At 34.5% G+C, this 26,399-nt stretch overlaps 1 protein-coding gene across 1 annotated transcript in view; it reads right to left on the bottom strand.

Moving 5' to 3' along the window:
• LOC141345283 (uncharacterized) overlaps window positions 1–26,399 on the bottom strand; it is a 97,157-nt gene that overhangs the window by 62,234 nt on the left and 8,524 nt on the right. The window lies entirely within an intron of this gene.

Genomic DNA, 26,399 nt, shown 5'->3' on the forward strand with positions numbered 1-26,399 from the left:
ACTCTTTGGGGTTAGATAGAATATTTTAAACTCGCGTGTGAAAAGGTTAAATAATGGCAGTGAATGGCTGTTGAGATTTTAAAATCCAATAAAGTGCATCCATCCATCATTTACACCAAGAATGACTTGAGGGTGAGTAAATCATAGGGTAAGTTTCATTTTTGGGTCAACTATATCTTTAAATCAAATGTACACAATCACCAGATTACAGAATGTCACTTTTCCTCCACTTACTAAAAAATAATAATAATAATAATAATTTTTAAGTAGACTTTTTTCACAGAATTGTGAGATATAAACTCACAATTGCGAGTTATAAATTCAGAATTGCAATTCTGAGAAAAGTCACAATTGCGAGATCTAAACAAAAAAAGACAAAAAAGTCAGAGTTGCAAGTTTATGTCTTGCAATTCTGACTTTATCACTCGCAATTATAAATTTATATCTCATTTATATATATATTATATACTTTTATCTCACAATTCTAACTTTTTTCTCAGAATTGCATTATATAAATTCAAAATTCTGACTTTTTTCTTAGAATTGAGATATAAATGAAAAAAATCGCAATTCTCAGAAAAGTTACAATTACGAGATATAAACTCACAATTCCAACAAAAAAGTTGCGAGTTTATATCTATAGTTTTATATATAGAATTCTGACTTTTTATCTCAGAATTGCCAGTTTGTCTTGCAATTCTGGCTTTATAACACACAATTCCAAGTTTATATCATGCAGTTCTTTTTATCTCACAATTCAAAAATTTTTTACAAATACAAAATCACAATTCCTTTTTCCTCCAAATTTTGAGATAGAAATCTCACAATTGCAAGATATAAACTTGCAATTCTGAAAAGCCAGAATTGTAAGTTTATGTCTAGCAATTCTGACTTCATAACTCGCAATTGAAAGTTTATATGGAGCAATTCTGAAATAAAAGCAAGATTTGTTATCTTTTTATGTCACAATTCTAATTTTTTTCTCAGAATTGCATTATACAAATTTAAAATTATAGATACAAATTCAAGTTATAAATGAGAAATTATCAGTGTTGGGCAGTAGCGTCGCTACAAGTAGTGACGCTACTAGCTTAACTACATTTCTCAGTAGCGTGGTGGTAGCGTCACTGTTTTCTGAATCAAATAGCTTTTCAGTAGCTAAGCTATTATTTTGATCAAGTAGCGCGGTAGCGTCAACAAAAGCTACAAGCTATATATTTTATACTTTAAGCTCAAATCGGAAATATAACTGCTACGGATCACTGATCCTGGGTCAGTAAGCGGCGCCACCGCCACTAAACCTCGTGACGCCATTGGCTCGTTAAACTGTCAGTCAAACCGTATTATTCCTCCCGTCTCTCTCGTGAATGAAGTGCGGCGCACAGTTTGAAGCATCAGCGTGTTTGCAGACTTGAGGTAAATAAAGAAGTGTTGATTGAAAAGTGCATGTTTTCTGTATTTATAATACAGCATTGTATTTATAAAGGCTAATGGGTTTTTTTTGCATTCGAGGAGATGAGAAAAGTGTGTCTTAGTCTAGCATTTGTTGTCGACACAACCAAATTGCTTATGTGAAGCGCTGAATCTTTATATTTTAGCTAAATGTCAGAAAAAAACTGAGCGCCCACATAGCAACAGAAAACTGTATAATCTGCAATGCACAACATAGTATTAGAACTAGTGATAGGCGCCTTGATTTTAGTCTTTGAAGCAGGCTAGTGCTCTAGGAAAATCTCAAACCGCAGAAGTACGAGATGGGGAGTGGGTGTCAAATTCATGGTGAAAGGCAAAATGTTTCGGTTCGTTATTAGCAAAAACAAACTAATTATAATAATCTTTGCTAATATTTGTGATACTTCAAACTGCTTTGGACTTTGCAGTATCGAATTATGCCTTTACTATGACCAAAATGACAGAATATGCTATTCAGCTGTTTGATCGCGCCGGTGTCTTATGCGCACACTATCACTGCTACACTAGTTACACTAGTCAATTTAAATAGTGTGTATTACATGCAGTTCAGCGTGACCACCGGTCCTGTGGCACATTTTTGCTCATCATGATATTTTCCGTCGACGTGCATGAAGTACAAAGCTTTCCCAATGCATAATAATTTCGCTTCAAATACATTGCAGAAATGGGTCATTTGTATTTGTGGCAAGAGAGGTAGTCTACATAAGCCCAACTTTACTTTCAGTTTCGCATTTAATTTGTTTTGGATTGTTTAGGCAAATTTATTTATTTATTTATTAATTTCATCATTGTTCTGTTCTGAATAAGGTTAAAGTTAAAGGATTTGTTGTGGAATTTCATGTTTTCCCTGTTTTATTCGTTTAATATTCTGAAACTGGTGCCATTTTTTATTTATTTATTTTTTTCAAGAAAGAATTCAACCCCCCAAAATATGAGATTAATCCAGCCCTGTACATGATACTGATTTGTGTTGCCAAATTGGTTTGGAAGAGTGGTTGAACAAACAATTTAACTGAACTTGTATGCCTTTATGACTGACAATTTAACTGATCACTTAGAGAGCATTGACTTGGTATGATGTTGGTTCAATAGAAAAATGAAATTTATAAAATAGCTTAGATGTAGTGAACTACTTTTGCCATGATGCTGTAGCTTAGCTTGCTACATTACCCAAGGCTGTAGCTTTAGTGTAGTTAAGCTTAATTTAATGAGGAGTAACTGTTAGCTTAGCTCACTACATTTCCAAGTAGCTTGCCCATCACTGGAAATTATGAGAAACTCACAATTCCGACTTTTTTTCTCAGAATTGTGAGTTTATATCTCGCAATTGTGACTTTTCTCAGAATTGCGATTCTGACTTTATAACTCGTAATTATGAATTATTTCTCAGAATTTGGAGGGAAAAAAGTAAGATTAGTGAGTTTATATCTCACAATTCTGACTTTATAACTCACATTTACAATTTTTTTATCATGCAATTCAGAGAAAAAAAAAACAGATTTGCGACGTTGTATCTCACAAATCTAACTTTTTTTTTCCATGATACAAATTCAAAATTCTGACTTTTTTATCTCAGAATGGTGAGATATAAACTCACATATGCGAGTTATAAGTTTGAATTGCAAGACGGAAACTCGCAATTCTGAGATAGAAATCTCACAGTTGCGAGATGTAAACTTGCAATTCTGAAAAGTCAGAATTATGAGTTTATGTCTAGTAATTCTGACTTTACAACTTACAATTGAAAGTATATCGCGCAATAATTGTTTTTTTTTAAAGTCAGACTTTTTATCTCACAATACTAACATTTTTTACAGAAGTACATGATACAAAATCACAATCACAGAAATAGATAGAAATCTTACAATTGCGAGATATAAACTCGCAATTGTGAGAAAAGTCACAATTACATATAAGCTTACAAGTTTGAGAAAAAAGTCAGAATTTCGAGATTATATCTCAATGCCAATAGATGCCGAGAGGGGTAAAACTGATCAGACAAAACCTGACGCTGTGTGAACTGGCTTTTAGAACACAGCTGCCTATGCAGGCAGCGAGGCAGCTAGTGCGTATGGTAATGAGTCTAAATTCCTCCCTTTGACTCTGTATTTACAAAATATGTTTACATAAAAATATATTAATCATCAGAGCACAACAGTAGAGTACACATGCCTGCCGCTGTGTCCTGCGAGACTGATTGTGCTCATGCTTGTCATCTGCACTCAGAATCACTTTTATGTGCCTTAAGAACCGGTGAACAAATGAAAAAGCCACTGAAGAAAAAGAACAGTCACACTCCTACCAATCAGAACCACAGGACATTACAATGACCTGCCCCATTAGGTGTGGAAATAACAGCCCTCCGGGCACGAGTTCATTATACAGGACACCAAAACCTGTATTTCAGGAGCTGAGGGAGAAATGGAAAACACTTGAAGTGAAAAAAGAAACAGAGTTTAAATTAATGATAGAGGGAGGGGTTGAGACGAGTAAAGAAATGACAGGAAGAAATGACAAGACCTGTTTAAACGAGAGCGGCCAATTAAAGTAACCTGCCAGTCAGAATAAACTGCGAGTAATTCCAGAGACTCAAACCTGTGTCTGCCTCTCAGCTCTTCAATATGTAATTGTCTCGACGTTAGACAGAAGACTGTCTGATAAAGGACGAGAAACTGTGGGTCTGGAGTAGATAAGACAACAGAGCACAGTCCAGCTAACAAGGCAGCACCCAGGAGTGAGTAGATGAAAAGAGAGAGAGAGAGAGAGAGAGAGCGAACGTGGGAGGAACGCTATGGATGAGTGGCTTTTGGAAAAGGACAAAATCATGGGGCCAGGGGATAGAGCGAAAGGGTGAATAAAAGATACAGCAGAATAACAAGAACAATAGAGCAGAGCATTCGGATTATCATAGCATTTATCAAATCAGTGAGCCGGTTAAACTGACAGTCTAAATGTTTTACCTGGATGTTTCTTTAATCTTACCAATGCCCCGCAACCCTTTCCTGTTCTTAGCTGTAAATGCAGCCTGTGAGACTTTTTTCCCCTTTAGGCCTCTATACCTTCTTGTCCAATTATTTTTCTCAGATCATTTTTCTCTTTATAATCTCATTTGTTTTCATACTTTTCATCTTTGCTTATAGTTTATAGCTACAAGGCAGAGCAGTGTTGATATGGATATTCTTCTCAGAGGGTATTACAAAACAATGCTAGTGGTAACATTTATACATTAAAAAGACATGAAATTATTCTTTATAAACCTTTTTTTATTTACAATAATAACAATTAGTATTATTCTTATTATGTATACATATCAACCGTATAAAACATAAATGTAATAATAATAATAATAATAAATACATTTTATATTTATATTTTAATAGTAATAGTAATTTATTTTTTAGATTTTACTACTACTACTACTACTACTACTAATAATAATAATAATAATAATAATAATAATAATAATTATTATTATTATTATTATTATTATTATTATTATGTACACATATAAACCTTAATAATAATAATAATAATAATAATAATAATAATGTTTCATATTTATATTTGACTAATTATGATATTATTATTATTATTATTATGTATACATATACACTTTATAAAATAAATTAATAATAATAATGTTTTATATGTATATTTTACCTATAATAATAATAATAATAATAATAAAATGTTTCATATTTAAATGTTATTATTATTATTATTATTATTATTAATAATAATTTATTATTAATAATTTATTTTTTTATTTTATTTTAAAGTTTATATGTATACATAATAATAATAATAATAATAATAATAATAATAATAATAATAACAATAATAACAATATTTTATTATTAACTGATTGATTTTTATAAGGTTTACATGTATACATAACAATACTACTACTACTACTACTAATAATAATAATAATAATAATTATTATTATTATTATTACTATTATTAAAATATAAATATTAAATGTATTATTAATATTATTAGGGTTTATATTTATACATAATGACAATAATACAAATAATATTTATTATTATTTTTATTATTATTAAAGGTAAAATATAAGTATAAAACATAATTATTATTATTCATTTATTTTATAAAGTTTATATGTATATAATAATAATAATAATAATAATAATAATAATTGTTATTATTATTATTATTATTATTATTACATAAAATACATTATAACAATAATAAAATAAAAAATAATATTTATTATTATAGGTAAAATATAAATATAAAACATTATTATTATAATTATTATTAATTTATTTTATAAAGTTTATAAGTAAACAATAATAATAATAATAATGATAATAATACATTTTATATTTATATTTTAATAATAACAATAATGATTATTATAATATTTTAAATAATATTTAATATTATTATTTTTAGTAATAGTAGTAGTAAAATAAAATAATAGTTATTATTATTATTATTATTATTATTATTATTGGTAAAATATAAATATAAAACATTATTATAATTATTATTATTAATCTATTTTATAAAATGTATATGTATACATAATAATAATAATAATAATACATTTTATATTTATATTTTAATAATAATAACAATAATAGCTATTATTATAATATTTTAAATAATATTTAGTAGTAGTAGTAAAATATAATTATTAAACATTATTATTATTATTATTATTATTATGATTATTATTTTACAGAGCAGTTTAAAGAGCAGGCTAAATAATGTATTTTTATTTATGGTTATCAACAGTTTTTATTCTTTTATCTTTTGTTGTTCTTTCTTTGTGAGCATCACTTGTATGCTAGCAGAATTCTTTTCAAATATGTGCTATTGAATACATCATATCATTTGCATTTGATTTATTGATTTCTTGATTGATTTATTTAACAATATTTGATCAGTTTTGTTACTGGATAGTAGAAAAATAGCATCTTTGGAGGCCTTCTCAAACAGCAAAATTTAGATGTCAATCTTTTTAGAAGTGCTTAATCTCATTTGTTTTCATACTTTTCATCTTTGCTTATAGTTCACAGCTACAAGGCAGAGAAATATTGATATGGATATGACAAACACTGCAATTCAGGAGTGTACTTTTGGAGAATTCAGAGTATTCACTCATGCATTTAAAAGAAGTTATCACTCCCAAAACTTTACACAGTTAAATTGTGTCCCGTTTTGACTGAAGGTGAGAAGAGAATAAGAACATCACCTCTTCCTTTAAGCAAACTCCCACTTCAATCCAATTTGCACACAAATGAGAGCACAATGTCCCAGTGTCCCCCAACTCTACTGTCCCAAGGCTAGGATCTTATCTTCAGCACGTACGTGAATGAATGTTAATGGAATTAACACGGCGTGTCGATGAGTCAAAACGTGTTTTTACGTGACTGCTGTCTTTACAGGTGTTTTCAGATGATGTGAGTCTGCATACAGATGTGCGATACAAAAAAAGCCAAAATGGTTTTGAAACAATTGCACGATACACATTAGTCTATCTGCGTGACTGCACAGGTATGTGGTCGTAGGAGTCAGCAGAGAGAAAGAAAGACAGAAGTCTCTCTCTTTCTCTGTGTCCCTGTAGTAAATGAGTTTCTCTGGTTCCCAGGCAGCAGGAATGTCCAGGTAACTGAGTGCTGAAACTCTCCAAAATGCAACATGACATAATAGAAGGGGATCAGTTTACAGCTCACCCTGGAGACACACTCTCTCATACTCTCTCACACATAAATAATCACAAAACAGCACACATACATCATATTACAAATGAAACAGATATACAAGCACTGTTTAGATGGAAATTTACAAGCAAATGATTTTTTTTCCCATGTGTCGGCTCATGGGTGTGTTTTTCCTGCTAACAACGCTGGCATCCTTTTAACTAGCATGAAGTCAACATTAGCCTAAATAAACACACAGCAGCTATATTGATAACTGTTTTGACTATGAAACCACATCAACACAGCGTCTAAAATGCTCTCACAGCTCACAGAGCCATTATCTCAGAACAAATTTTAATACGTTTTCTTCTGATGAACTGTGACTGAAACATTTCCGCAGAAACCCTATATGGATCTTCTTTCATTCAGATTCAATCTTCTGAATTTGCTCATTGGAACTGACATGGAGTCATGGATAAATTGCTTTTTACATTTTAATTGATGGATGGGACTTATAAGCCCAGGCAGGGATCATGTCTGGACATGCCCACTCCATTTAACCAGCCATATCCCCTTCAGGTACATTCGATTGCCCATGTTAAAGCTCAGGATTACAGGTTTAATGGAAGAGGAATTGAGAAAAGAATTTAAAATGGTGCTGGTGCTTTGGCGGCGGTGTAGCTTTGTGGTTGAAGAGCTGGATTGGTAACTGAAAGATTAAATGTTAAAACCCTGGAATGCATGAGCTCTAACCACTGTTTGTGTGAATCGTACAAAGACTATGAAAAAACCATTTTGAGTGGTTGAAATGAAAATGTATATTTAGCATAAATCATATACATTATTTAAAAATTATTATACACTACTATTAAAAAGTAATGAGGACTTGCCCACACTAATACAGTTGAAGTCAAAAGTTTACACACACCTTGTTAATTATTTTAGCAAAATAAGAGGGATCATACATAATGAATGTTATTTTTGAATATATATATATATATATATATATATATATATATATATATATGTTTACATATAGTCCACAAGAGAAAATAATAAATTACCTGTTACCTGAATGATCCAGAGCTGTTTTTTTTAAGTTATAGTTGTTCATGAGTTTGTCCTGAACAGTTAAACTGCTTGCTGTTCTTCAGAAAAATCCTTCAGGTCCCTGTTTTTGTGTATGACTGTATGATTTTGAGATCCATCTTTTCACACTGAGAACAACTGAGGGACTCGTACGCAACTATTACAGAAGTTGCAAACGCTTCAGAAGGAAACATGATGCACTAAGAGCTGGGGGTGAAAACTTTTTGAATTTGAAGATCAGGGTAAATTTAACTTATTTTGTCTTCTGGGAAACAAGTATCTTCTGAAGCTTCTAAAGGCCAGCACTAAAACAAATAAACAAAAAAATAAGTAAAATGTACACTTCATTCTGTTCAAAAGTTTACACCCCTGGCTCTTAACGCATCGTGTTTCCTTTTGAAGCATCAGCGTTTTTGTCAAGGAAAACTGAGCTTCTTGAAAGTGCTCTCTAAAGTGGATAAATTTGAAAACACTGTTTTTGCATTGAATTGCGAACTGTGAAAATGTAGGCTTTTGAAGACGATGACACATGTTTAGTCATGTGACACATATTGTACCAATAGATATCGATGTTTATTTTGCCTGTAAGGTGCTACTTTCACACTGTTGCTAAAGATATGTTACTTTGTACACGCTTCATATTACAATCCGGCAAAGATGACATAAAATGTCTACCCGATATCATGACGAAAACGTCCCTGTGGGACTGTTTTCGTGAGACGTGAAATACGTACCAAAAGGTACATTTTACTGCAGTTTCCAACAGATATCTCCACTAGAGGCAGTAAAAACAGCAAGCATTTGAAATCGTTTTTTGTACACAGTTATGATTACAGCACCATATGGGAAAAAAAACAAAGACTCTTTTAACGCCACTCACTATACATTTCTTTTGGAAACTGCAGTAATATGTAATGGTACATATTTCGCATCTCGTTTTCAAACGTATCCAGATTAATGTAGACATAGCCTGAACAAAGACTCTTATGCTCATTAAGGCTGCATTTATTTGATTAAAAACACATTAAAAATGGTAACAGTGTGAAATATTAGTAACAATATAAAATAACAGTTTTATATTTTAAAGGAGTAGTTCATTTTCAGAACAAAAATGTACTCACCCCCTTGTCATCCAAGATGTTCATATCTTTCTTTCTTCAGTCATAAAGAAATTATGTTTTTTGAGGGAAACATTTCAGGATTTCTCTCCATATAATGGACTTTGAACTTCCAAAATGCAGTTTAAATGCAGCTTCAAAGTGCTCTAAATGATCCCAGCCAAGGAAGAAGGGTCTTATCTAGTGAAACGATCGTTTTTTTTTTTTCTAAAAACATTTACAATTTATATACTTTTTCATTTCTACACATAGTACACACAGAGCTAGACAAGATGGGCATTTGAGGTTAAAAAGTATATAAATTTTAATTTTTTTTAGAAAATAACCAATCGTCTTGCTAGATAAGACTCTTCTTTCCTCGGCTGTGATGGTTTAGAGCCATTTGAAGCTGCATTTTGGAAGTTCAAACTCGGGGGCACCATAGAAGTCCATTATATGGAGAGAAATCCTGAAATGTTTTCCTCAAAAAAACATAACTTCCTTACGACTGAAGAAAGAAAGACATGAACAGGGGGTGAGTAAATTATCTGTAAATTTTTGTTCTGAAAGTGAACTGCTCCTTTAATATTAAAAGGTAAACTATTGATGGCAAAGTTTAATTTTCAGCAGCCATTACTCCAGTCTTGAGAGGGGCAAGAATCTTACTTGAGCCCATCTGAAAGCTGAATAAATAAGCTTTCCATTGATGTATGGTTAGTTAGAATAGGACAATATTAGACCAAGATACAATTATTTGAATATCTATAATTTGAGGGTACAAAACAATCAAAATATTGATAAAAATCACCTTTAAAATTGTCCAAATGAAGTTCATGCATATTACTAATCAAAAATTACGTTTTGATATATTTACGGTAGGAAATTTACAAAATATCTTCATGGAACATGATATTTAACTAATACCCTAATGATTTTTGGCATAAAAGAAAAATCGATCATTTTGACCCATACAATGTATTTTTGGCTACTGCTACAAATATACACATGCTACTTAAGACTGGTTTTGTGGTCCAGGGCCACATATTTCATTTGATTTTAGGGTGAAATTATGACCTAGGCATGTTTCTATGAGATTCATTCATTCAACCATTCAATTAACCCTAATTGACACAGAGGAACTTCCCCTTTAATAAGCAAAATAAAACGTTGGGTAAACTGTCAGCTAAATGCCACCTTACTAAAATTAGTATCCTAGTTGATAAAGGCCATGGGACTCTAATCAAATCTACTCTGAGGTTTGATCTCAGGTGTGGGTGATTAATGGGGCGCAGGGTAAGTAGGGAACAAAGTGTGTGACCTCAGGTTGCTATAGGGGAACTGTTTTAATAACATAATAATAAAAAGCTCAATCAAGTAATGATTTAGATTAACTACAATCCAGTCTTTAAAAGGCAGACGCTTCAAAACTGCCGCTCGTAAACACAGACACCCAGAGTATTGCTGGGACAGTGATAAATGGCTTCAAATATCTCAGAGGGTACAAATCCAATCTTCATCAGATAACCTTCAGGACTTGGTTATCACACTCGCTTAAATTCAGCAACATGCAGGAAATTAAATGCACAACAACTGCATGGTAAAGGAAAAAATGTAGAAAAACGCATAATGTCCTTTACTGTTCCACTCCCTAAAACATGATACAATGCAATACGCAATATTACTGTAATTAATGACTTATAACTGCAATTTTGGTCATTTTGCACCACCACAGCATGCTATCTGAGCTCCAGTTCCAGATCATCTGACCCTTGTAAACGTCCCAGGGTTTGTGCCGTTAGATGGAGGTGAAATCCTCGCCACTGAAGACATCAACCAAAAACAAATGATTCCCAAGTTCACACACATCTACTTCCTCTCCATATCCATTCATCCTGATCATAGACGCCCTCATCTCTTCTTTTCTTGTCACAACGGAAGAAAGGGAGAGTGATGATCTCATTTACTGTGGGACCACATGAAGGCCAACAGCTTCAATCACGGCACCATTAATCAGGAAACACTAAACAATGGAGGAGCCACAATGCGTTACAGTATGACAACACAGTTAAACGGTGAAATGCTGTGTGGGTCATCACTCAGGAACCGACACTTACAACACAAACCGAGAGTCTGGGAGGATCAGAAAGCCAGCGGAGGAGAAGAGAAGGGAAGAAAGCCAGAGAGAGAACGGCTCACCTTTCCTCATAATAACTGCGCTCACCTGTTTGTCTCCTCACCTGAGGCTGGGATCCTGATACCCCCTTTCCCTCCCTCCCTCCACCTGAACCAGCACACAAAGATGGACAGATAATACGGTTCTTTCAGTCCCTTGATGCCCACAGAAATCCATTCACTCCCTCTCCCTCGCCCTTCAGCCCTGCCCTGAAACTGATCCAGACAGCCGTTTTTTCCTCCAGAATTTTCTCACACTCACAGTTGTGACTCTTTAAACAGCCCAACATATTCACAGTTCACCCAAAAATAAAAATTCTGTCATTAACTACTCACCCTCATGTCGTTCTAAACAAGAACTTTGTTCAACAAATTAAGATATTTTTCACAAATTCTGACAGCTTTCTTACCCTCCATAAACGTAATAAAATTGTCCATGTAATATCAGTGGTTTAACCATAATTTTATAAAGCTACGAGAATATTTTTGTGTGCAAAGAAAACAAAAACAACAACTTTATTCAACAATTTCTTCTCTTTCGTATTAGTATCTGCCACGTGTTCATGAGAGTACCACATGAGAGAACCATGAACATGCGAATGTGTCATTAAATTATTGAAATATCAACTTATAGTCTCTGGGAAATATTTTATGTTTGGTAAAACTGTGGCTTTTTACATTTCAAAACATTTCACATCTGCAAAATGCACATCCCCAGTGCCCATCGACTACACAGAGGTCCATTTGCCGGAGGCTCTCAGACCTGTTCCTTCAAGCCAGGACAGCTGGCCTGCATCAGATGATTTCCCCTTGCAACCAGCAAAGCTCCAACTGGCTTTGGGCTTACAAATATAATATCACCTTTCTAACCCTTTACTACTGTGTATCACCCACCTACACTGTATGAGCAGGCATATTATTTGGGTGGCCAAAATTGTTAAAGCACTACTATTTTTTTTAGCAGAAGTCAGTTATTTCTACAGTGAGGGAAAAAATCATTTGATCCCCTGCTGATTTTGTGCGTTTGCCCACTGACAAAGAAATGATCAGTCTATAATTTTAATGGTAGGTTTATTTGAACACTGAGAGACAAAAATAAATTAAAAATCCCGAAAAAAACGCATTTCAAAAAAGTTATAAATTGATTTGCATTTTAATGAGTGAAATTGACCCCTTTGCAAAACATGACTTAGTACTTGGTGGCAAAACCCTTGTTAACAATCACATAGTTCAGACGTTTCTTGTAGTTGGATTTTGTCCCACTCCTCTTTGCGGATCCTTTCCAAGTCATTAAGGTTTTGAGGCTGACGTTTGGCAACTCGAAACTTCAGCTCCCTCCACAGATTTTCTATGGGATTAAGCTCTGGGGACTGGCTAGACCTTAATGTGCTTCTTCTTGAGCCACTCATGTGTTACCTTGGCCGTGTGTTTTGGGTCATTGTCATGCTGGAATACCCATTCACAACCCAATGTCAAAGCCCTGGCTGAGGGAAGGAGGTTCTCACCCAAGATTTGACAGTACATGGCCTCGTCCATTGTCCCTTTGATGCAGTGCAGTTGTCTTGTCCCCTTAGCAGAAAAACACCACCAAAGCATAATGTCTCCACCTTCGTGTTTGACAGTGGGGATGGTGTTTTTAGGCAGCATTCCTCCTCCTCCAAACATGGTGAGTTGAGTTGACACCAAAGAGATTGATTTTGGCCTCATCTGACCATAACACTTTCACCCAGTTTTCCTCTGAACCATTCAGATGTTCAGTGGCAAACTTTATTTTGAGCAGGGGGACATTGCAGGCGCAGCAGGATTTCAGTCCTTTATGGCATAGTATGTTACCAATTGTTTCCTTGGTGATTATGATCCTAGCTGCCTTGAGATGATTGACAAGATCCTCCCGTGTAGTTCTTGGCTGATTCCTTAACCGTTCTCATGATCATTGAAACTCCACAAAGTGAGATCTCGCATGGAGCCTAAGACAGTTATTTTGTGTTTCTTCCATTTGCAAATAATCACACCAACTGTTGTCACCTTCTCACCAAGCTGCTTGGTGATTGTCTTGTAGCACATTCCAGCCTTGTGTAGGTCTACAATCTTGTTCCAGACATCCTTGGGCAGCTCTTTGGTCTTGGCCATGGTGGAAAGTTTAGAATCTGATTTATTGATTGCTTCTGTGGACAGGTGTCTTTTATACAGGTAACAAGCTGAGATTAGGATCATTCCCTTTAAGAGAGTGTTGCTAATCTCAGCTTGTTACCTGTATAAAAGACAACTGGGAGCCAGAAATCTTGCTGACATTAATTTATGACTTTTTTGAAATGTGTTTTACTGTTTTTTGTTGTTGTTGTTATTCTATATCACACTGTTAAAATAAACCTACCATTAAAATTATAGACTGATCATTTCTTTGTCGGTGGGCAAACGTACAAAATCAGCAGAAGATCAATTTTTTTTCCCCTCACTGCATATTTTGCTGTAGTGTGTCAGTAAGAAATATCAGTTTACATTTCCATACAATTGTTTTGCCATCAATTGTAATAATCCAGTGAGATTTTTGTTTGCACAAGGAGTCTGACAATAGCCAGTGCTCCACATAGAGATATGATCTCATCATCATCCAGTCTGTCTGGAATGACATGAAGAAACAACAAACTGAGACAGACTAAATCCAGAAGAACTGTGGCAACATCTCCAAGATGCTTCAAGAAACCTACCTGCAAAGCTACAGTACTGTTAAAAGTTTTAAGCACAAATGCTGTAAAATTAGGATGCTGCCAAAAATAATGTCATAAATAGATTTTCTTTACCAATTATCTTCTATTAACTAAATTAAATCAACAGCTTTTTGTCCTTGCGCATAGTTTTTCAGATAGCTTTGCAGGAAGGTCTCTTGAGTTTTCTTCCAGCATCTTGGAGACGTTGCCACAGTTCTTCTGGATTTGTTTTCTGTCTCAGTTTGTTCTGTTTCTTCATGTCATTCCAGACAGACTGGATGATGATGAGATCAGATCTCTGTGTGGAGCACTGGCATTTGTCAGACTCTCTCGCAGACAAAAATCTCACTGGATTATTACAATTAATGGCAATTGTAAATGTAAATGTAAACTGATATTTCCTACTGACACACTACAGCAAAAGATAGAAATAACTGACTTAAAACCATTTTGTAGCTGATTTTGGCCATCACTTTAGATCCTAAAACTTAATAATAATAAAAAAAATAATAATTTTGTTTCAAAACATAGTGATAAAGCATTAGGGAGTATTTTATTGAATCACAGGTGCAGTACCAACCAAATTACCAAAGTACCATTCCAAAAATGTTTTTCCAAAATTTTCTGTCCTAACATCACATTTATCTTTTGCTGAGAAGGAAATCCTATATTACATTGCTCAGTGACAAGATGATGGATGAAACATGAGAAAAGTTGATTATAAATACACTTACAGTTGATTTAATAACAAATTATTGATGAAAAATACTTCAACATTATTAAAAAAATATATTTGGGTGTGCTGTGTATTTGCATGTTTATGGCTGTACATGCATATTTGTATGAAAGAAACAGACGTCACTGCCACTGGCTGCACTCTATGCTTTTTTTGGCCAGTCATTTGCATGGATTTGTGAATTTCTAAACTTTTTGGTGTGATGCATTAGCTGGGCAACACGCCAACACTATATTGAAATCAACCAAGTCTAATCTCCTGCTATTCACAGGAGAAGTGGTAATTGAAACTGCACTGAAGCAACACTAAGATCTTGGGTTCAATTTTCAGAGAATGAAAGCCCTGATAAAAATGTATAACAAATTGTATACCTGTGGTGTAAGTAGGGCTCGGTATTTTCTATGTTTTGGATTAAAGAAAGAAACTGTATTTGTTTTAAAACTTTTCTTTCACATCCTATTCAATGTTTTCCAATGAAACAATGTTTATACTAAGGCTATGAAAACAAATATAGTACTATAGTATGTAACTATGTAGGTTATATAGGCCAGGCTATACATGCAAAAAAGGGTTAATGGGGACCTATTGTGCAAAAAAAAAAAAAAATACATTTACAAGTGTTGTGTTTTGGGATGCACCAATAAACAGAAGTCTCAATAGACTTCCTCCATCCCGAGCCACTGTGGTTAAATTTCATTTTGAAAAAAAAAAAAAAAAATAGGAATGTGGTAGTTAAAATAAACTCGGAATTCTATCCTCTTAGAATTCTGCGTTTAAATCTCACAATTCTGACTTAATAACTCGCAATTGCATGTTATAAAGTCAGAATTGTGAGATATACACTTGCAATTCTGAGGAAAAAGTCACAATTGTGAGTTTATATGACGCAATTCTGACTTTATAATTCAGAATTTAAGTTAAAGTTAATTTAACTCGCAATTCTGACTTTATAACTCACAACTGTGAGTTTATATCGTGCATTTCTGAGAAAAAAGTCATATTTGCGAATTTATATCTCGCAATTGCGAGTTTATATCACAATTGTGAGAAAAAAGTTAGAACTGCTAGATAAAAGCTCACAATTCTGACTTGTTTTTCTCACAACTGCGAGTTTGTATCTTGCTATTCTGCCTTTTTTCCTTGCAATTGCTAGTTTATATCTTGCAATTCTGACTTTTCCAGTTTTGAGGGGAAAAAAACTGATATGCTCTTAGAATTCAGAGTTTAAATCTCACAATTCTGACTTAACAACTCGCAATTGCGTGTTATAAACTGAGATATACACTTGCAAAGTCACAATTGTGAGTTCATATCATGCAATTCTGACTTGCTCAGTTAATTTAACTCGCAATTCTGTCTTTATAACTCACAACTGTGAGTTTATATCGTGCATTTCTGAGAAAAAAAGTCATATTTGCGAATTTTAATGCTCGCAATTGCGAGTTTATATCACAATTTGGAGAAAAAAAGTCCGAATTGCTAGATAAAAGCTCACAATTCTGACTTGTTTTTCTCACAATTATGAGTTTGTATCTTGCTATTCTACCTTTTTTCCTTGCGATTGTTAGTTTATATCTCGCAATTCTGACTTAGAATTCGGAGTTTAATTCTCACAATTCTGACTTAATAACTCGAAATTGCATGTTATAAAGTCAGAATTGTGAGATATACACTTGCAATTCTGAGGAAAAAGTCACAATTGTGAGTTTATATGACGCAATTCTGACTTTATAATTCAGAATTTAAGTTAAAGTTAATTTAACTCGCAATTCTGACTTTATAACTCACAACTGTGAGTTTATATCGTGCATTTCTGAGAAAAAAGTCATATTTGCGAATTTATATCTCGCAATTGCGAGTTTATATCACAATTGTGAGAAAAAAGTTAGAACTGCTAGATAAAAGCTCACAATTCTGACTTGTTTTTCTCACAACTGCGAGTTTGTATCTTGCTATTCTGCCTTTTTTCCTTGCAATTGCTAGTTTATATCTTGCAATTCTGACTTTTCCAGTTTTGAGGGGAAAAAAACTGATATGCTCTTAGAATTCAGAGTTTAAATCTCACAATTCTGACTTAACAACTCGCAATTGCGTGTTATAAACTGAGATATACACTTGCAAAGTCACAATTGTGAGTTCCTATCATGCAATTCTGACTTGCTCAGTTAATTTAACTCGCAATTCTGACTTTATAACTCACAACTGTGAGTTTATATCGTGCATTTCTGAGAAAAAAAGTCATATTTGCGAATTTTAATGCTCGCAATTGCGAGTTTATATCACAATTTGGAGAAAAAAAGTCCGAATTGCTAGATAAAAGCTCACAATTCTGACTTGTTTTTCTCACAATTATGAGTTTGTATCTTGCTATTCTACCTTTTTTCCTTGCGATTGCTAGTTTATATCTCGCAATTCTGACTTAGAATTCGGAGTTTAATTCTCACAATTCTGACTTAATAACTCGAAATTGCATGTTATAAAGTCAGAATTGTGAGATATACACTTGCAATTCTGAGGAAAAAGTCACAATTGTGAGTTTATATGACGCAATTCTGACTTTATAATTCAGAATTTAAGTTAAAGTTAATTTAACTCGCAATTCTGACTTTATAACTCACAACTGTGAGTTTATATCGTGCATTTCTGAGAAAAAAGTCATATTTGCGAATTTATATCTCGCAATTGCTAGTTTATATCACAATTGTGAGAAAAAAGTTAGAACTGCTAGATAAAAGCTCACAATTCTGACTTGTTTTTCTCACAACTGCGAGTTTGTATCTTGCTATTCTGCCTTTTTTTCCTTGCAATTGCTAGTTTATATCTTGCAATTCTGACTTTTCCAGTTTTGAGGGGAAAAAAACTGATATGCTCTTAGAATTCAGAGTTTAAATCTCACAATTCTGACTTAACAACTCGCAATTGCGTGTTATAAACTGAGATATACACTTGCAAAGTCACAATTGTGAGTTCATATCATGCAATTCTGACTTGCTCAGTTAATTTAACTCGCAATTCTGACTTTATAACTCACAACTGTGAGTTTATATCGTGCATTTCTGAGAAAAAAGTCATATTTGCGAATTTTAATGCTCGCAATTGCGAGTTTATATCACAATTTGGAGAAAAAAAAGTCTGAATTGCTAGATAAAAGCTCACAATTCTGACTTGTTTTTCTCACAATTATGAGTTTGTATCTTGCTATTCTACCTTTTTTTTCCTTGCGATTGCTAGTTTATATCTCGCAATTCTGACTCTTAGAATTCGGAGTTTAATTCTCACAATTCTGACTTAATAACTCGAAATTGTGTGTTATAAAGTCACAACTGTGAGATATACACTTGCAGTTCTGAGGAAAAGTCACAATTGTGAGTTTATATGATGCAATTCTGACTTTATAACTCGCAAAAGTGAGTTTATATCATGCATTTCTGAGAAAAAAGTCATATTTGCGAGTTTATATCTCACAATTGCGAATTTATATCACAATTCTGAGGAAAAAAAGGTCAGAATTGCGAGTTTGTATATAAATAAAATAAAATACTTGCACTGGCCTATCAGTCTCCTACAGCTGGCAAGTTATTCTGAAGGAATTCTGAGATTCTGAGGCCTGAAGCTGGTTGTAATCCAGCACCGTGGTAGACAGTAATTACAGCAAGAGTATATTGTAAGATTTTACATGAGAGATATGTGGGTCATAAGATTCGTCTTTCTTTTATTGGGGGTTTTTGTGACTCATCGAAGAGTTCGATATCCCTATCCGCTTCCTTTAGATTCTGATGATAAGATTGGTATTATGTATGATGACTTAGCATAGTGACAGGATATTCATGATCTCAACCACAAGACAAACAAAAGAGTTGGTTTCCATACTGGGCCTTGGGCACCTCTCCTTTATGTTTCTGTTTTCATTGAGTTTGTATGAAGTTGAAAAATTGTATCATAAAAAACACACTAGTCTTAGATCATAGTGGTCTAATTAAAGACTTGCTTTTAAGTCAACGATTAATGGTGTATTTGTAGTGCTCTATTAGCTTGCTGCAGACAATAAAAACTAGTGATGTCAATTTGTCTGGAAATAAGAGAGAATAAACTTGTTCTACAAAAGTAAGAGCCAGAAAATGATGAAATACAGTGGGAGGGTAAGAAAGACATTTTCTAGTCAAGACAATGACCACAGAGGAAATAAAAAATAGAAAATAGAAAATTCCAAATAAACAAGATGTCAATTATGATGTTCAGGTTTGATTTAATCTATGAAAAAACTATTGATTTGTGACATTGTAACCAAACAATTTTCATTGGTCATGCTGATATTTAGCACAACAGCAAGATTCAGACAAAATATGACCAAATATTTTTGTTTGTTTTTGCTCGATTAATGAAAATGGCTTTTAACATTTCGGATTGGATCAGTATGTGGTAAACACAGACAAGCAGAGAGACAATGAATGTCCCAGTGACATTATACAAAATATCAGCAGTCTCTGAAAGCAGCTTATCAAATCAGAAGACTCATTACGTTACAAAAGCCTTTATCTTTAGCCACCACAACACCAATAGCTAAAATTAAAAGTTGTGCTACAATCATTCACCCTCATCTTTTTCTCTTATTCTCTCACACACACTCTATCTCTCCACTCTAATCAATAAGTGTGTAATCAGTTAAAGAACCAAGGCTGGAGAAAGCCAAACAGTGACCGCAGCACTCACAGCGAGGTTCAGTAAAGATCACTGGCACAGCACGTCTACAGTCTGGCCAACAGTCAGCCAGCATTACTACCTCCATATGCTCGGCATAATGCCACTGAGGTCAGATCAAGGTTAAGTGAAAACTTCCCTATCCCTATCAGCAAGTTTAAAAAAAAATGGCACGCTAGATTATATGGCTTTTAAGGAAACCACTGCATGCGACTTGGGTGTGATCCAAATTTGTGGTGGACAGGGGAAATCAATACTTCAATCGAACTCTTGTAGTGTTGTTTTTAATTAATCTCAAAATAAAATGTCTGTCATCATTTACTCACATCATTCCAAACCCATAAAGCTTTTGTTTATCTTTAAAAGAACAAATGAAGATACATTTTAATGAAACTTAAGAGATTTCTGTCCCTTTACACAAAATCTTGACGCTTCAAAAAGCTTGTAAAGACAAATGCTATCATAAAATTGCTTTGAAGGGATAATTCAACCAAAAATGAAAATTGTGTCATTAATTATTTAACTTCATGTCATTCATCTTCGGAACACAAATTAAGATGTTTCTGAAGAAATCCAAAAGCTTTCTGATTCTACATAGACAGCAATGCAACTGACACGTTCAAGGCCCAGAAAGGTAGTAAATACATTGTTAAAATAGTCCACATGACATCAGTGTTTCAACCTTAATTTTACTCTGTGTGCAAAGAAAACAACAACTTTGTTCAACAATTTCATTTCATTAAACATGATTTATACTTTCATTAATTTGATACGCTACTCCACACAGGAAGAACAAATACGCCAACTTTCTGACCTGATGCATACTTAGCTTAAGTGGACTGATATAGTCTTCATCTGAATTGAGGTTTACATCAGGTATTGTGAAAGTAAGTGGGGCCGTCTTAAAGGTCCCATATTGTACACCTTATTGGAGGTTTGTTTTAGCTGTTGATGTCCTTAAGAATATATATTTGCGGTTTAAGTGCCAAAAACCATCGCAATATATTTTTACAGCTCCTTTTTTAGGAGCTCTTTCAAGAACAGGTCGATTTTGGCCCATCTAATTAATATTCATGAGCCTCTCTTCTAATTGGTCTGTTGTTTTCTGAGTGACGCACGGCCAGGCCAACCACAGGTAACTACTGTCATGTATGCTGTAGCCTGCTGTGGCTTGTGATACTCAACAGGATGTTTCAGAATGGTAATTAATGTTTTTTGTAAGCTACGATTGCAGTAAGCTATGTAACTATTGCTTTAGTAAAACCTCTTTCACACTGTGCGTTGATTCAGGAAAATTGCCTGAAAGTTCCTGGAACAATCCCGGGTTGGGAACTTAACGTTGCTGGGATCAGTCCCGGAATGAGCGCTGTGTGAACAAAAGCCAGAACCAATGCTATAAAGGCTGTTTTGTAGTGATGATGCACGTTATCGTTTCGTCTTCACAACGAAAAAATATGTGAAAACTGACTATCGTTTAGCACTTTCAGTTCAGTGCAGCGTAGGCTTCACGTTACATGTCTTTACGGGTTGTGTATAAAGCACGCAAAGATTCCGGAAAATTACTTTGTGAATGAACCAAATCAAACAATTCCGGAACAAATCATGGGACACATTATCCGTGTATTTTCCGGAATCGTTATGTGAAAGAGGCTAAAGCTGACGTGCCACTGGTCTTTTATATTAATGTTGTTCGGAAGGACTCGATGTTGTCGGGGGTTTGACAAAAGGAGGGTGGGCCGGTGGTTGGTGCTCGGGGTGGTGACTGAAGGCGGTGACTGAGTAGATCGGACGTCACATTTTTACGGAAGTCACAGCGCCTCGTGAAAAGACACAGCAACTTTATACAGGCTGTGTGCGTTTTACTGTGGATTGACTGTTTTGAAACTTATATGGTAGTTACATAGCCCTTAGACCTTAGTTATCATGAAAAAAGCCAGGAAATTTCGGTTTTGACAATATGGGACCTTTAAATCTGCAGTAATGGCTCTCAGTTAGAAACATTGCAGTTCCAGTTGTCACCACATATTTACATTGGAAAATTGTGGGGTGCTGTAGAGCTGGGCTGGGCAGCCCCGCTTCAAGGGTTATTCCACCCCAAAATGAAAATTATGTCATTAATCACTTACCTCCAAACCTGTAAAAGCTTTGTTCATCATCGGAAAACACAAATTAAGATATTTTTGATGCATTCTGACAGCTCTCTGACCCTCCTATAGACAGCAATGTAATTAACACGATCAACATAAACATAGCAAGGAGATTGGTAAAATAGTCCATGTGACATCAGGGGTTCAACTGTAATTTTATGAAGCTACAAAAAGAAAACAAAAATAATGACATTATTCAACGATTCGTCTCCTCTGCGTCACCCTAGCGCCATTTTGGAGAGTATCCACTGAACACAAACAGCGTAGGCTGTTCTGTGTCAGACGCATCACAGGGATACATTGTTTCCGTTCAAATCAAAGTGTAAATAAATTTAGAAAACGTATCCATGTGGCGCAGCTGACACAAAACAGCATACGCTGTTTGCGTTCAGTGGATAGTCTCCAACGTGGTGCTAGGGTGATGTGTAGAAGACGAATTGTTGAATAAAGTCAATATTTTTGTTTTCTTTGCATACAGAAAGTATTCTCGTAGCTTCGTAAAATTACTGTTAAACCCCTGATGTCACATGGATTATTTTACCGATCTCCTTGCTACATTTCTGGACGTTGATCGTGTTAATTCCATTGCTGTCTATTCCGAAGACGTACAAAGCGTTTGGAACAACATGGGGGTAAGTGATTAATGACAACATTTTCATTTTGGGGTGGAGTAACCCTTTAAGGCCCCGATTTAAAGGGTTACTCCACGTTAAGCGCTCCCGTTAAGTCACGTCACATGTATTTACATGGCACTTTATTCAATATATTGCCTAAAAGCGATCTGCAGTATTAAACATGAAAAACAGTGTCAGTGTCTCATTTCTTTAGAAGCACAACTTTATTTGCTACATTAAACTCTCTACTGTGTACATGTTTTTACCCGTGGATATCTCGACAGACAAAATTAACCCACAAAAGAGTTACGCGTGAAAGAAAGCGGAGCCTCAGCTCACACGAAGGCGTTTTGCAGCTGGAACAAACTTTTCTGCAAAGTTTACTTTGGCAAGCCAGTTCGAACTCCCAAAACTAACTTCATTTTGGCCAGATTTTGTTTGAAATGAAGTCACATCAGTTCATTCTTCGATTTCACTTGAAGTATACCGGGGTCTTTAGGCTGGCCACAAACTAGAAGATTTTAAGTCCGATTTTAAGTCCGACTTGCACTTTGAAAAAGAAACACATGCCAGGAGAGCCAGCTGACAACGTTGATTGTTCTCCATGTGTTATTCTTTTCTAGTCATGTTTGATCTCGCACGTCTCCATGAGAATCCATGCCTGCTGAAGCCATATGTGACCCTGGACCACAAAACCAGTCATAAGTATCATGGGTATATTTTTAGCAATAGCCAAAAATACATTGTATGGGTCAAAATTAGCGATTTTTCTTTTATGACAAAAATCATTAGGATTTTAAGTAAAGATCTATAATAATACTAATATAGTAATATGTATGGCTAAGAGCTTCATTTGGACAACTTTAAAGGCTCAATATTTTTATTTTTTTGCACCTCAGATTTCAGATTTGTTGCATCTCAGCCAAATACTGTCCTATCCTAACAAACCATACATCAATAAAAACTGTATTTGTTTAGCTTTCGAATGATGTATAAGTCTCAATTAAAAAAAAAAGACCCTTATGACTGGTTTTGTGGTCCAGAGTCACATATGGTATATTGTATTATATCCTGCTAAATTTACAACTCAAAATAATCATTTTCATGAAAACTTTTATTGGAGAATGCTGACCACTTTTAGGCCTTTAATTTATTATTGATCCAGTTTATACAGAGTTCTATGTTTTACGTGAATATTTTGGCTGGTTAAACCACTCGATTCATACTGATTTCTCTAAAGGCACAATATGTATGTTTTCGCCACTAGAGGGCGCATATTCAAAACAAACAAGAACCAAAGGCATAGTTTGATGACTCAGTGATAGAGTGTGGAATCAAGGGAGTTGTAGTCTTCATCCCCAAGCAATCCGACGGGACTCTGACAGAAATCATGTCCATGAATGAGCTAATGTATTAAAGACTTATTAAGCTCACTGTAGTATGAAGCAGGGTGAAGCTAAAAGTCGTGGAAGCGAAACGAGGATGCTGGAGCAATTGCTAATGAAGGACTAGCGTGACACACGACTCGAAAGCAGCAGAGCTGCCACAGTTGACCACTTTCGCTCCTTCCGGTCATGCATATGTAGGAGAAGCAGTGCTGGTTTATCATACTAGATGTACATTTGAGTGTGTTAAAAAGTTCTGTTATAATGCTATTCTGTGTGTTCATCATTTGTCAATTAAATGCATAACATATTAAAGTGTCTTTGTGGTTACTATGTTTTTATCAAAATGAAACCGGAAAATCAAGGGTGTATGACTTCATTGGCAGGCGACACTCTGACACAGTCCGTTATACTAGTTAAAATTGCTTATTTCTCTGGATTTAAACATCCTTTAAATCATAATGTAAGTACACAAGTTAAAAAAATGTATAACACTGTTCTAGTGGTGTTTGGATATTTTAATAAAAAAACACAGATATTTTGCCTTTAACGATATCCTCACAAACTTCTGAAGCGTCAAAGTTTTGATGTAATGGACTTTCAGTGGATTTAATTTAAAAAATCTGAAGATGAAAAAAAGTCTTCTGGAAGGACATAAAGATGAGTAAATGATGACACATTTTTCATTTTTTTCCCATTTTCCAACATTAGTTCAACCAGTGGAGTGTGGGGGGTGGTGTATTTTACATGTATTTAATGTATTTTTCAACCAATGGCAGATGAGGGAATGCATTCTTTTTTGTCATTTTCCATTTGTTATATTTGCAATTTACACTGTTTACTTTCAAGAACTGACATGATAAGGGCAGCAGACAGTTTAAGGGTGACATGACAGCTGCCCTTTAGAAAATACTAGAGTTGGGGTACTCGGACTTGTACTCGGACTCGAGTCCGGTCTCGAGTACAATTTTTAGCGGACTCGGACTTGTCACGGACTCGGATGCATTTTGACTCGGACTTGACTCGGACTCGAGCTTTTCGGACTCGGGAATTATTGCCGAGTCCAGCCGAGTCCAGGGACAGTTGATGGAAATTTTACTGACTCGATGCATTATTACGAAAGTGACATTCAGTATTATTGGCATGTGTTTTAAAGTCTTGCCGGTACTTGAAAGCCTGCCTCTCAGTCAGCGCACAATGCTGAATTAAACTCTTTCTCTATTGCTACACACTTACACGAAAGGTAATGTCAAAATGCATCGTCTTGGAGAGCATTCATGTAAATGCTATCGGTTTTGTGTTGAGTTAGAAATACAGATGTGTCAAAATATATGATCTGTGCGTCCGGTCTTAAAGCGACAGCAGTGTAAACCTGCCACAGACTGCGTCATAATCAAACAACAAAATAAAAAGAGAAAATCACTCACTGCTCTTGATTGAAGCAGTTTAGCAATTTTAATAAGAATCATCTATATTTATTATATACGGTGAAGATTGTAGAGAGTTTTATTTTTACATTTATTACTTCATTAAATGTTTGTAGTACACTATTTCTGTGGTATACTTTACTATATAGATCAATCTGAAAAACGTATAAAACTATTTCATTTGTATTTTGATTATTATATTTATTTATGCTTTTGCTTGTAATTAATTATTAGACTGTTTATTTTCCTTCAGTAAGCTTGAGAATGTTTTACTTACTTACTTGGGTGTGCATTATTTTCTAATAATTCAATGGCCCGTTGTCAATAGACCAATTTGGAGTAGACGTTACAGTTATGTCAGTAAAAAAATACTATTTAAACCTATAACATTTTACATTTACCTATTTTATCTCAGAATTCAGAATTTTTTTATGTCGTTTATATGTTGTATTTAAGACTTTAGAACTCAATTTAACGCAGCAATAGCAAGTTTGTCAGTTCTGAGGGAAAAAATAAACTCATGACTTTAGCTGAGAGGAAAAGGGAGAATGTATTTTCTTATCAGAATTGTGAGATATAATCTCGAAATTGAGAAAATAAAGTCAGAATTTTATTCTTTTATTCCATGACTTCCATGTCATTAACCCTCACAGCCTCATTTTCATCTAAGAAAAATATGTCACTAGCTGTCCATCTCTTCACCTACCCCTCCCTTTATCACAGATTCATTATTTTACTCGTAGGTACAGTCCTGTCCTTCCCTTATAATTCCCACATTGTCCTTCCCACATTCTAAAAGCTGTTTCACTCTGAAATATGTCATAATATCAAGTCAGTCATAACTTCTGTTACATGACTTTAAGTTTGCTGAGCAGGACACTAATGAGATGGTGTGAAATAAAAAAATCAAAATGGCAATATGCAACAGAGGTTTCCTTTTGTTACATTTAAATTGTCATTGCCTTATTGTAGTTGTACAAATTAAAACAAGGTTAAGATACTGACAAACAGTAGTTTTTAGTTGGACTCGGTCGGACTCGACTCGGACTCGACCCATTTGGACTCGGACTTGAGTCCGACTCGCCCCATTTTGGACTCGGACTTGACTCGGACTCGACTGGTTAAAGACTCGGACTCGACTCGGACTCGACTTACGTGGACTCGACCCAACACTAGAA

Source organism: Garra rufa, chromosome 11 (assembly GCF_049309525.1).
Source record: "Garra rufa chromosome 11, GarRuf1.0, whole genome shotgun sequence".
Classification (NCBI taxonomy): Eukaryota; Metazoa; Chordata; class Actinopteri; order Cypriniformes; family Cyprinidae; genus Garra; species Garra rufa.